The sequence below is a fragment of the Canis lupus genome, chromosome 7 (assembly GCF_011100685.1).
Source record: "Canis lupus familiaris isolate Mischka breed German Shepherd chromosome 7, alternate assembly UU_Cfam_GSD_1.0, whole genome shotgun sequence".
Lineage (NCBI taxonomy): Eukaryota > Metazoa > Chordata > Mammalia > Carnivora > Canidae > Canis > Canis lupus.
Window position 1 is genome coordinate 64,040,438 of NC_049228.1, and position 14,003 is coordinate 64,054,440.

At 41.4% G+C, this 14,003-nt stretch overlaps 1 protein-coding gene across 4 annotated transcripts in view; it reads left to right on the top strand.

The window, feature by feature from the left end:
• Positions 1–3,161: 3,161 nt before the first annotated feature.
• The window catches only part of OSBPL1A (oxysterol binding protein like 1A), a 227,702-nt gene continuing 216,860 nt past the window's right edge, over positions 3,162–14,003 (top strand). For 3 of the 4 annotated variants that reach the window (XR_005362553.1, XM_038543635.1, XM_038543637.1), the window contains exon 1: positions 3,162–3,317. The gene's annotated coding sequence lies outside the window, so the exon portion shown is untranslated. Of the gene's footprint in view, positions 3,318–12,139; positions 12,169–14,003 lie in introns of those variants that run through there. The other variant, XM_038543636.1, reaches the window with a different exon arrangement.

Sequence of the window (14,003 nt, forward strand, 5' to 3'; positions counted from 1 at the left end):
TATAGGGGAGTTTAATTTCCCCCAACAAAACAATTTATCTGGATTTGCCTGATGGCATCTGACCTACTTTTCAACATTCCAGGCAGTAATTACCCAAAGCCCTCCCCAAAGTCTCAGTCTATAAAATCTTCCTTTTAATAAGATTTAACAAGCCTGTAGTGTGCTCTTGTAGCTCTTTAAAGTCACAGTGGCACCCGGGCAGTGTTTTTAAAATATACAATGCACAAAGTGCGTTCTGGGGTGTTTCAGGCTTAAGAGAACACTGCAGAGATACAAACATCAGGTACCATAATCTGGAGGGAATTTTGTTGGGATGTGGGGAGGAAAACGGTGGTAGTGGTAGAAAGGCTCCTAAGTTGAATCAAGCAAACAAAAGAATACTAGGTGGATCTAGGCAGTGGGTAACTCTGAAGTGCCTCATGGTCTAAAGAACTGATTAATTTTTCAATTGGGAATAGCAGAGAAAAGGCTTAGTTACACCCAAAACCCCTTTCCATACATCCAGAGCTTCCACTTCTATTCCTATTTATGTGCATTGCAATAGGGATGACATAGTTGCTTTAACATGCCCCTTTTGCAAAATTAAAATAGTTACCTTCTCATAAGCTCAGAAAAGAGTTTGGAGAAAATATTTATTAACTGTTTCCAGAGATTCTATGTTTGCCAAACATTTCTCAAAAGAGAGTTTGAGGGGATCCCTGGGTGGCGCAGCGGTTTGGCGCCTGCCTTTGGCCCAGGGCGCGATCCTGGAGACCCGGGATCGAATCCCACATTGGGCTCCTGGTGCATGAAGCCTGCTTCTCCCTCTGCCTGTGTCTCTGCCTTTCTCCCTCTCTCTCTCTCTGTGACTATCATAAATTAAAAAAAAAAAAAAAGTTTGATGTGATTGGGGGAAATTTGGTAATATTTTGGTGTTCTAGAACAGCACTGACCAATATGGTAGCTTCTAGTCACATGTGGTTATTAAAATTAATTAAAATTAAAATTTTAAATTCAGGGATCCCTGGGTGGCACAGCGGTTTGGCGCCTGCCTTTGGCCCAGGGCGCAATCCTGGAGACCCGGGATCGAATCCCACGTCGGGCTCCCGGTGCATGGAGCCTGCTTCTCCCTCTGCCTGTGTCTCTGCCTCTCTCTCTCTCTCTCTCTCTCTCTGTGACTGTCATAAAAAAAAAAAATTTTTTTTAAATTCAGATCTTTAGACACACTAGCCAAATTTCAAGAGGTCAGTAGGCACATGTGACTACTATATTGTATAGTGACTACTGTAGTGGACAAGATAGAATTACAGAACATTTCCATCATTTCCAACATCTCCACTACAGAGAATTCCTCCAAGAAGGAGACGTTTAATAGAATTGATTAGGCAGCAGTGTTCTACAATAAGAATTGTCAACAATTCTTTGTTGTGTTTTCATCTTCCTAGTCAGCAATAAGAATGGCAAAGAGATCTCATTTCCTAAAGATTTATGTAAATACCAGAGACTTCTGTAAAAATACAGAACAGTTAGTGATCTTACCAAGTTTGGAACTTCTCAAAAAAAAAAAAGTAAAAAAAAAGTTTGGAACTTCTCTTATTATTTTTTTTTAAAGATCTTATTTATTTATTCATGAGAGAGACAGGGAGAGAGAGGCAGAGGCACAGGCAGAGGGAGAAGCAGGCTCTGTGGAGGGAGCCTGATGTGGGACTCCATACAGGGACTCCAGGACCATGCCCTGAGCTGAAGGCAGAAGCTCAACTGCTGAGCCACCCAGGCTCCTGAAATTTCTTTTATTAGTAAACATAATAATGATTATCTCCTATTACCCTCATCCTCCTAATTGGCTAGGATGTTTTCATTTACTGACCCAAGAAAAGAGTACAGTGAATTGAAAAAATGAGTAGTAAATTTCATAGTGAGAATGAAGCCTTTCATGAGATTATGTGGAAAATTGTTTCATTGGCTGTGAAGATGATTCAATATCCTTAGAAAATAAATCCTGATGGTTCTTTGTGATGACTGACTCAGCACACATTTTGCAGTTGAAGTATTGTGCTACTCAAGTGCCTTTTTTGTTAATAAAAGATGATACTAGCCTGGTTATACAGGCAAGGCTTCTTGTGTTCACCAAACACATTCTAAGGAATCTGCCACCTGATGTATCACATGTAGGGCAATGACCAACCAGCCAATAATAGGTTCTCGATAAATGTTTCTAAAATTGAATTGAGAGAAAAAGTACAGTCCCTTAGAAATGATAGCCATTTTTATTTTTTTATTACAAAAAAGTCACTGAATACATTGGAAAATACAAAAAAAGTCCGAAAGTTTTTCTTATGCTTAGAATTTCGTGTTTCTTAGTTATGCATAATTTTTTAAAAAATTGCAATTATGCTGCAGTTTGAAACTTCATGTTGCACACTGTGTAATTTGGTCCTCTGGCTAGACCTGATATGTATCGATTCTGAAGAGGTGGACTCTATGAAGGATTATTTGATGTGGGGAGGAGGCGATGGAAATTCTCTTAAGTCCTCATCTCTTTCAACATCCTTCACTGGTACCTGTCTTAAAACAATTACCCCTGAATGGCATTTTAAGACCATCTTTTGACAAGGGAAAGAAAGGGTGTGGCTAATTTACACTGCCAATTAGGTCCCCGCGGGTAAAGGCGCAACCAAAGCAGAAAAAAAATACGGGCAGCTGGGTGATGTATTTGTTAATAATAAATTTCCAGAGCATTAGCCCAGGATTTATATTTGCTTCATCTCCCCGCCACAGCTCCTGAGGGTCAGCCCCACTTCTTCCGAGTCGGGGTGTGGTGGGAGGAGCGCGAGGCCTTGCCCCTCCGGGGAGCGGTTGGCAAAGCCTGGAGCCGGCGTCTGTGGTCCAGGCGGCACCGGAGCGCGCGGGGGCGGGGCCTGCGGGGGGCGGGGCCTGCGGGGGGCGGGGCCCTGGAGGCGCCGGGCGTACGCCTCGAGTGCCCCGCGACGGTCACGTGCCGCACGGGCCCGCCACAAATAAGCCGGGCGCGCGCGGGCGGGCGGACGGGCGCGCTCGCGGGGCAGGCGGGGCAGGCGGGGCAGGCGGCGCGGAGGGGCGGAGGGGCGGAGGGGCGGAGGGGCGGAGGGGCGGAGGGGCGGAGGGGCGGAGGGGCGGAGGGGCGGAGGGGCGGCGCCACCTCGCGGAGCCTCGCTCGGCCGTCTGTCGCTCCGCCCCGTTCCCGGCGCCGGGACCCCGGAGACCGTCCTTCAGCAGGGCCGCAAGCCCTCCGGTGGCGCAGCCGTTTCCTCGTCGTGGTCCCCGCCCCGGGAGCCCCGGGAGCCCGGGTGACCGCGTAGGTCAGTTTCCGTGGCCGGTTCCTCTGCGAGCGGGTCCTCCCCCCTCCTCCTCCTCCGTCCTTGCCCCGGTCTGGTGCGCGGGGGAGACCTGTCGGCCCCTGGTCGGCCCCAGGTCGGGGCGCGGGCGTGCGCGGGCCGGGCCGTTCCCGCGCGTCGCCGAGGCCGGCCCGAGTGGTGCGCGGCGATGCTGGGCTCCCAGCCGCGAGTTGGGCTTCCCGCGGCCGCCGGCCGTCCAGCGCCGCCGCGAAGGGAGTCGTTCTGAGGGGCGAGGTGCTGGCGTTTGTTGCGCTTCCACTCGGGGTGCTGTCTTCGTGCCGGCGCCGCGTGCTCCCTCGGCACTCGGATGCGCCCCCGTCCTAACTTTCCGTCTGCTACGGGGAGGAGACGAGGCTCAGTGGGAGTCACGAGCCGTCCACGTGACCGTCTCAGTACCTCGTGGTTAACTCGACAGGCGTGGAAGGGCTCCACAGGGACTCAGAAACCCTAGGGAAGATTGCAGCTGCACCGTGGGAACAGCGATTCACTTGCCCGGCGGCCCTTCCTGATGGGCAGAGGCGTTGAAACTTTTTTTTTTTTTTTTTTTCTGATTTAGCTAATATTAGGTCTGCGGCGTCAAAGTCGTTGCTCTACGTACACTTAGGCTGTGAAGTTGAACTGTTGGCACTGCGATGCTGAGTTCATCAAGACCGCTCGAGTGTACCCAATTTAGCTGTTAGGCTCTTGTGGAGTTGGGGATACAATTAGCTTTAACATCCGTGATGTGTTTTCCCCGAAAGCTTCAGCCTTAGCATTGTAGTTGATGCGTTCTGGATAGAGTTCGGAATATCCTCTCCTCTTTGCTAAGCGTTTGGAATAGGATTTTGTTGACTTGAGGACTAGCCATATTCACGTTCTAACCCCGAGATCAACGAATTGTACGCAGCCAGAATTGGAGGTATAATTTCTGAATCACCCCCCAGTTGAAAAGAAATTTTTTTAAGAGACTTTACTTATTCACTCATGAGAGACACACAGACAGAGAGACAGAAAGAGGGGTGGGGCAGACACGTAGGTAGAAGAAGCAAGCTCCATGCAGGGAGCCCAGTGCGGGACTCGATCCCGGGTCTCCAGGATCACGCGCTGGGCCGAAGGCGGCGCTAAACCCCTGAGCTACCCCCGGGCTGCCCAAAATTTTAAAGATTTCTATGTTAATTACAGTATGGTTACAGAATCCACCCTCTTATTCCCTAGTTCATTCAGGAGGAAAATGGAGAAAACTGTCCGTGACAGTTTTAAAATTTATCACCTTTTTTGTTTTTTTCCCCAGACAGCATTGATATTCAAAGCAGGAGTTAACTGCCACAAGTTGAATAGATTTATCTGAAGCAGTTGTTGTAATTCTGTGTAGGCTTTTGCCAAGGTCCCTTTATCAGATGACGCCTGCTAGATATCTCAGCTGAATCTTGTGAGCGGGAATTTATGGTGGGTGGCTAATCCTTGTCTCTGGAGGCCCTCCAGTCTTGGAATTATTCAAGCAGTACTTAAACCTGTAATTCAGAGCAGCTAGGTGTTTCTACAAAAGCATAGATCCTCCACTCTTCCCTTAGGAGAAAGGGAAGGAATTGTTTCGAATCAACAGGAGAATACAGCCAGTTGTTTTTCTTTTGTTTTTTTGAGGGATAACATGGTGCCTGTTAAATACATTAAAATTTTTCTTCTCGTGGCTTTATTTTACTTACAGATACATCTGTATACTTAATAATCTTCAAGTTGGAACTCTGTGGCCCTTTCTTACCTCTTCACATTATGAAAGCTGAGCTTTTGTACGTTCTATGTATTCACTGAGAAAAGTAGGAGAAAGAAATCGGCTTAACAAATAACAGTAGAGAATGAGCTAGCAAGTGAATATGAGAATTTTGAAATGGTTAGGAACTGTGTCAGTTCTTTCCAGACAAGTCTGATGGTGATTAGAACTTCATTGATGACTAGTAAATTCCTCCAGTTCCTAGAAAGAGGGCTGGTATAAGCAGCGTAGGAACCTAGTTTGACCAATTTTGCCTGAATTCATTAAGGAAGTGTTAGAAAAGATACTGTCGTGCACTCTGTACAGTTTATATTGATGATCATCATGTCATCTAAGTATCTTACAGGGTGCTCTTGATTCCTTGAAATGTTGGATTTTCCCTTATCTGACTTATGCCACTATAAGGTGGGCAAATATAGGAATAGTTCTAAAGCTTTTTCATTGAAGTATAATTGACAGTGTTACTAGTTTCAGGCGTACATCAGTTATTGCACAATTCTGTACATTAAGATCTGCTTATCATGATAAATGCAGTTAACATCTGTCACCGTGCGTAATTTTAACACGTTTTATAAGAGGAACTACTAAGTTACTCATTTTGAGTTATTGTATTTATCAGCCAGCAAATAGGAAATTACTGTGTAGTGAAAACAGTCTTTAATTCATTTTCGGATCATGTGACAGTGGAAAGTTGTAACTACATGTTTTTACTTTGTTAAAGCTTTTCTTTAAAGAGAAACTTTGACTATATGGTAGATAACAGGTCAGTATTATTTATACCTAATTTGATTAAGTTGGGAAGATAATTTTCAAATGTGCAATAATCAAGATGGAAAACATTTAAATACTTTTATCTAAAATGTAAGGAATTTTTTTTAATTAAAAGGTAACAAGCTCCTTGTTGAGAATATTTTTACTGTCTAAAATTGGATTTATCAAATGTGTGGACTCCTCAGCCCTTTGCTTTTACAGATCCAAACTGTTAGAAACAGTAGTTAATAGTTCAAATCCAAATCAGGTTTGCATCTAAGAGTTCTTGGTTATTGCAGCACATAAAATGTATAGCAACCTGAGGTTAATTTAAACAATTTAGTAAAGCAGGGCCAACTTATATAGTTTTCTTTTTTTTTTTTTCCAACTTATATAGTTTTCAAATTTCTATTAACACTTTTAGCCAAATAGAGGCAAAATACACAGCAAGTAGGATTATTCTTTTATTATGTTCATCGGGCATCCAAGTCCATGTGTGTACATAACAAATATGAATAAGAGAAAATAGAGAAAAGAGAAAACATAAAGTAAATACTTTGTAATAAACATTTTTATATTGACTTCAATGGTTTACAAACTGTAGTGTGACATAATTTTAGCTACTTCTCTATCATTTCTCCTCCAAAAAAGACAATGCTATCTATCAGGGTGCAAACTCTTATTGGAAGGAAGTTGTAAAGTTTCACTGAATTAAAAATTAAGTGAATTTTAATTTAACCTTATATTTTTTTAAAGGTTTTTTTTTTTTTTTTTTTTTTTTTTTTTTTTTTTTTAAATGAAAGATACAGAGAGGGAGGCAGAGACATATGCCGAGGGAGAAACAATGTGGGACTCTATCCCCCGGCCCCAGGATCACAACCTGAGCTGAAGGCAAACTCTCAACCACTGAGCCACCCAGGTGTCCCCAAAATTTATTTTCTTGACATTGCCATGTTTTTACATAGTTACTTCAATTTTTAAATTTGTTCCTCACATTAAAAGAATACAATAATGGAAGAAAACCCCACACTGTTGAGCAGCTGGCTACTTTGGAAAAACTTTTTTTTTTTTTTTAATTTTTATTTTTTTTATGATAGTCGCACAGAGAGAGAGAGAGAAGCAGATAGGCAGAGGGAGAAGCAGGCTCCATGCACCGGGAGCCTGACGTGGGATTCGATCCCGGGTCTCCAGGATCGCGCCCTGGGCCAAAGGCAGGCGCCAAACCGCTGCGCCACCCAGGGATCCCAAGCTGGCTACTTTGGAATGCACTGTTTATTAAGTGCGTTAATGTTAGATTTAGATTGTAAATGTTTATCAGTACATTTAATTTTTCTCACTATTCAAATTCCTAGTATACAGTGTGTTTCAAATATTATTGTAATAATACCAAGCATAAAAGCAGTATCTAAGAATTTAAAAATCACAACATGTAGTCATGGTAAGTTTTGAATAATTAGGTTCCTTTTCACTTTGATGGTACAAAAGCTATTTGACAATCATAAGACCCGCATTTCAGAATCTTCCTGACATTTTTTTAATCGTGAAATACACTTGATATAAAATTACTTTTTTTCTTTTACCATGTTTAAATATACTAGTTACTGGCATTGAGTACATTCACATGGTTGTGCAAGTATTACACTATCCATCTCTAAAACTATTTCATCATCCCAAACAGAAACTGTGTACCCATTAAATAGGAACTCCGAATCCCACTTCCAGCTCCTAGTAACCATTATCCTATTTTCTATGTATTTGTCTATGCTGGGTACTTCCTATAAATGGAATCATAATGTTTGTCCTTTTGGGTCTTACTACTTTCACTTACATAATATGTTCAAGGTTTGTCGATGTTGTAGCACGGGTCAGAATTTTCAAAGCTGTGGCATAAACCATTGTATGTATGTACCACACTTTATTTGTCCATGGACACTTGTCACTGGACACTTATATTGCTCCCATCTCTTGGTTGTTGTGCAGAGTGCTGCTATGATTGTGGGTGAGCAATTATCTGTTCGAGTCCCTACTTTAATTCTTTTGGGTATATCGTGTGTCATATGGTAATTCTCTGTTTAATTTTTGAAAAACTGCTATACTTTCCTGAATTGTAGGGTGCCCAGTTAAATGTTATAAGTATGATTAAAGAAAGCCTGGATGTCTATGAATTTTAACTTTTTAAATACTGTTAAGAACTCAAAGGACAAATTGTTTAGTATTTTGAGTTTATGGTACTTAGATGAATTAGCTCTGATTGTTGAACTTTATTCTTTGATTTCTCCAGAAATTTTCTACTTTGATTCTGTAGAAATTAAACTTGAACAGTAAAATAGCAATTCAACTTTAAAATAGACCTCCAACTAAATTTAGCAAGTCAAGATTGTCCTTTAGGCTACAAGTTTTAGGGTCTTTGCCAAGATCTCAGAGTTGTGAGGGCTATGGAACTTATCCCCTGTATTAAATGGGCATTTAGTGGCATGGACTATCAAGTGTAGGGATCAGTTTAATTAATTTACATTGTTTATAAAACAAAATATAAATTTCCTTTCTGCAAAATAATCTAGAAGCCTACCTTCCTCAGAAGACTTCAGAGGAAAGGAAACAAGGCAAAATAGTCTGGAGTCTCCCAGTGTTTTTTTTTTTTTTTTTTTTTAATTTATGATAGTCACAGAGAGAGAGAGAGAGAGGCAGAGACACAGGCAGAGGGAGAAGCAGGCTCCATGCACCAGGAGCCCGATGTGGGATTCGATCCCAGGTCTCCAGGATCACGCCCTGGGCCAAAGGCAGGCGCCAAACCGCTGTGCCACCCAGGGATCCCCTGGAGTCTCCCAGTTTTTGAAGCTCACCATATGTTTTGTCTAGGATATCTCCTTGAAAATATTCTCTTGTTTATATAAAATCTCAATTAATTTTAAAAAGAGAGCTTAGAATTGAATAAATGTGAAAAGAGCAGTTGAAAACATCCTCAAAATGATGGTGAAAAATACCATTTGATAGGCTGTGGCTTAAATCCATTCTGATCTGGTGCATTCAGGAATTCTTTTTCTTTCTCTTAAACATCAGAGACAAAGCCGTTTTCTGAAGTAAGCTTATGATTCCAAAGAATGTTTTTTTTAAAAAGCTGTTCAAAATGCGAATTTGGATTCTTTTATTTACTTTTTTTCTAAAGTTAACTATTAATCTTAGGAATTAGTTTATGAATTAGAGACCCATCAAATTAAATAGTAATGTTTAGTAATCCTAGAGTATATTTTTAAAAGTTTTCTTTTTTGGTATGATTTTAATTTCCTGTGACATATAAGGAAAAAAAAAAAAAAAACCACCAACTTGAGGTGTCTGGGTGGCTCAGTTGCTTAAGCCTCCAATTCTTAATTTCAGCTCAGTCCTGATCAGGGTTGTGAGATTGAGCCCTCTATCAGTTGGGCTCCCCACTCAGCAAGGAGTCTGTTTGAGATTCTCCATCTTCCTCTGCACAGGTCTCCTGCACTCTTGCATGTGCACATGCTTTCTCTCAAATACATTTTTTTAAAAATTAAATTTTATTATCAGATAAAGGTGTACCACTTGTGACAAAAGCATTTCCTTTAGACCTTTCTATGCTTTGTTCTCAGAGAACTAAATCTATATCCATTCATCTGTCCATCTATTTAACCTTTGATTGCCTGTTGTGTTCTAGGCACCTTGCTAGGTACTAGGAATATAGGAATATAATGGAGAACATAATAGGACCCTTGTCCTATTCAAGTTTACAATGTAAGGGGTTGCACAGAAATGACCACATGAATTTGCCAGACTGAAATATGGCAAATACAGTGAGGGATCTAGTTGAGGTTGGGAATGGAGAGGGCAAGTCAGACCTCCTGAGAGATGTGAATAGTAATTGATTTGTATACTTGCCTTGCAATACTTATTAGTTCCCCTAGTTTAAGGCCTGGTTTTATTAATTAATGAGCCATCAAAGTTCAGGTCAATACCTGGAATGTGGTAAGCCCTCAATTAAGTGTTGATTCATTTCCTGGTGTAACACTAGTGATAGGTTGATAGTGGTCCTGATGGGGGTAGGGAAGCTGCTGCTTCTTGTGGATGTCATGTTAGACACCTTCCTCGCTTGTCGTTTCCTCACTCGTAGTGCTGATGATTACCTGGATGCCTGCCTAAGGCACATGGTTTTATGTAGTAGTGAATATTCTAAAATTCAGGTCTACTCAGTCAGCAGCAGACTTAGTTATTCTCAAATGGAGAAACAAGATGTTAGGAATGGTTTCTTTGTAGCATAGTTGGAAGAAACATAAAGATGATTATACTGGTCAAGTTAGTACTGCTAGCATTTTGGGAAATTTACTCAGTTTTTAAATTATAGGAATTTTTAGAGTTGTGCTATTTTGACTGTGTTAGGGCCACTGAGAAATTATCTTGCTATAAAATGTATTGTTTTCAGCTCCTAACACTTATAAAATGATTTGTACATGGAAATAAGTTTTAAATGTATATGTGATTTAATAAACTTGTTTCTAGGGGGAGGTAGGAGAAAGTGCCCATTTCCTCCCTACCTCTGCCACTCCTTTCTAGGGTAATAGAAGTTTATAAAAGAAATGTAGGGAACATGCATTAGGGATTTATTTTCAAGGATATTAAGTCCTAAGTTTTACAGTCAGGAAACCCTTGGAATTAGCTAGGCCTGCTGATAGACTAATTAGTTTTGATGGATATGGGGTAAAAATTGTTTTGAAAATAAGAGAGTGTCCAAAGTTGCTTTAAGAATGTTTTTTTAGGGCAGCCCTGGTGGCTCAGCCGTTTAGCGCCGTCTTCGGCCCAGGGTGTGATCCTGGAGACCCGGGATCCAGTCCCATGTCCAGCCCCCTGCATGGAGCCTGCTTCTCCCTGTGTCTGTGCCTGTCTCTGTCTTTCGTGATTAAATAAATAAAAATCTAAAAAAAAAAGAATGTTTTTTTAATCAAACAAGCATCTGCATTAAAAACTGTGAGAGTTAGGTGGAGAGCAAGAGTTTTTCCCTTTTTTTCCTGTTTGGGTGAAATTTAACTGACTTTGTTCCCTTAATTTTAAAATAAAACTATTTGAATGTTATGTACCTCTATTATACTCCCCTCCCCTGTCCCCACCCTGTCTTAGAGTTCTCTCCAGTCCTGTTAAGATACCTAAGAATCTGTTTCTCTTTTGAGGAAATTGGTAGCCTTTGGACAGGAGCTCTTCCTGGGCTACCTAGCTCCCCCCCCCCCCCCCCCCCCCCCCCCAGCCCCTTAAGCACCATCTGCCCTGCCCCTGGCCTCTCTGCCACGCTTCTTTCTCTTGGGCTTTTCATCCACCTTCTTTTGGCCCCTCTAAGATCTTTTTAATCCCACATCCCTCCTTTCTTCTGTATGTCCAGCTTTTCCTGTATCTGGCTCTGCCCCCACAGCCTATAAACATGCCCAGGTATCTAATATCCTAAAACTGGAGCTATCACTAGCTCTTCAGAATGAAGTTGCTTTAAAGGAGTCTGGTGCCCTCTCTCCTTAATATCTCTCATTTACTTCTCAATGTACCACATGCATTTTTGCCTGCCACGTTCACCATCGTGACCTCTGATTTGCCAAACCAGCCTGTGGTTTCAGGCCTTGTTCCTGCACTTCCTTTTTAGCATTTCACACCCATCTGGCCCCTTTGAAACTCTGCCATCTCTTGGTATCAGTGCTATCACCCTCTTCTGTCCCTTCTCCAACCTTAATCCTTCTCTGCTAGATCAGAGCCCTTTGCCTCCTTCCCTTACATGCTGGTCTTCTCCTGAGGAGGGATCCTACTTGCCCCTATGACTTGAGTGACTGCTGATAACTTGGACCCTTTGAATTCTAGCCAGGAACTGCATACTTCTGCCCAAGCTGCTGCCTGGGCCTCTCCCTCCCTGTTTCCCCCAGGAGTCTCAAGCTCCTCATGACCAACATGGAATCATCACAGCTTCCCTGTGATTCCACAAGACTGTTCCTTTCCTGACATGTGTATGTGTTAGCAACTTTCTTTACCCTGCTGATCTTGGTGAACTTTCATTCCTCAAGTTCTGGCTGAAACATCCTTTTCTCTGGGATTCCTTCTATAACTGATGCAGATGAAGAACTAGTCCTGCCCTTTCTCCTGTATGGCCACTGCCCATTGCACACATTGCTATTCTTGGCACATGTCAGTATGATGATTGGCACATTCTCCCTGTTTCTGAAAGGCAGCGATTGTGCTGTCATTGTTATGCCTGCAGTGCCTATAGCAGCCTGTCTTTGGTAGTATTAACAACTGCTGTGCTGAATATGATACTACAGTGGGCTGTGTAAGTGGGTAAGATTCTTATCATTTTATTTTTTTCATCATGATAAGAGTACTCTTTAATCCCTGTCCCCTACTCCCCCACCACCCCCCTTCTGGTAACCATCAGGTTGTTTTCTGTAGTTAAGAGACTATTTCTTGGTTTGCCTCTCATTTTTTCCCCCTCTTTGCTTGCTTGTTTTGTTACTTAAATTCCATATGTGAGTGAGAACACATGGTATTTCTCTTTCTCTTGACTTATTTTACTTAGCATTATACTTTCTAGCTCTACCATATTATTGCAAATGGCAGGCTTTTATATACATCTTCTTTATCACTGGAACTTGGACTGCTTCCACAGTTTGGCTTTAGTAAATAATGCAGTAAACATAGGGGTGCATGTATCCCTTTGAATCAATCTTTTTGAATCTTGGGGGTAAATACCTGGTAGGGTGATTCCTGGATTGTAGGGTAGTTCTATTTTTAATTAAGGATCATCCGTACGTCCTCCAAATGTACCAGTTTGCATTCCCACCGTAGTGCACGTGGGCTTCCTTTTCTCCACATCCTCACCAACACTCATTTCTTGTGTTGTTGATTTTAGCTGCTCTGGTGTGAGGTGATACCTCATTGTAGTTTTCATTTGGATTTCCCTGAGGATGAGTGGTGTTGTGTCTTTTCATGTTTGTTGGCCATCTGGATGTCTTCTTCGGAAAAATGTCTGTTCATGTCCTCTCATTTTTAATTGAAATATCTTTTTTGGTGTTGTATAAGTTCTTCATTTATAAATTTATTTAATCTCTGCATCCATCATGAGGGTTGAACTCATGACCCTGAGATTAAGAGCTGTATACTCCTCCAACTAAGCCAGCCAGTCACCCCTAAGCTCTTCATGTATTTTGAATACTAACCTTTTATCAGGTATGTCACTTTGCAGATATCTTCTCCCATTCAGTAGGTTGTCTTTAGTTTTGTTGATTGTTTCCTTTGTTCCCAACACCATTTGTTGTCGGAGAGACTTTTTCCCATTGTGTATTCTTGCTTCCTTTGTCAAAGATTAATTGACCACAGAATTGTAGGTTTATATCTGTGCTTTCTATTGTGTTGGTCCATGTGTCTATTTTTGTGCCAGTACCATAATGTTTTGATTATTACAGCTTTGTAGTATATATTGAAATCTAGGATGCAATCCCTCCACTTTTATTCTTTTTCAAAATTTCTTTGGCTACTTTGATCTTTTCTGGTTCCATACACATCTTAGTCTTTGTTCTGTGAAAAATGCTGTTGGTGGTTTGCTAGGGATTGCATTAAATATGTAGATTGCTTTGGGTAGTATGGGAAGTTTAACAATATTTGTTCTCCTAGTCCATGAGCATGGGGTATTTTCCCATTTGTTTTTGTCCTCTTCAATTTCTTTGAGCAGTGTTTTATAGCTTTCAGAATATAGGTCTTTCATCTTCTTGGTTAAGTTCATTCCTAGGTATTTTATTATTTTTGTTGAAATAATACATGGGATTGTTAATTTCACTTTCTGCTATTTCATTATTAGTTTATAGAAATGCAGTGAACTTCTGTATATTGATTTTTGTATCCTGTGACTTTACTGAATTATGTATCAGTTCTGATAGTTTTTTGGTAGAGCCTTTAGGGTTTTCTGTATATAGTGTCACACCATCTGCATATAGTGAAAGTGTTACTTCTTCCTTACCAATTTGGATGCATTTCATTTCTTGCCTCATTGTTGCAGGTAGGACTTCCAGTATTATATTGAATAAAAGTGGGAGGAGTGGATATCCTTGTCTTGATCAGGATCTTAGGAGAAAAGCTCTCAGGTTTTCACCATTGAGTATGATGTTAGCTATGGGTTT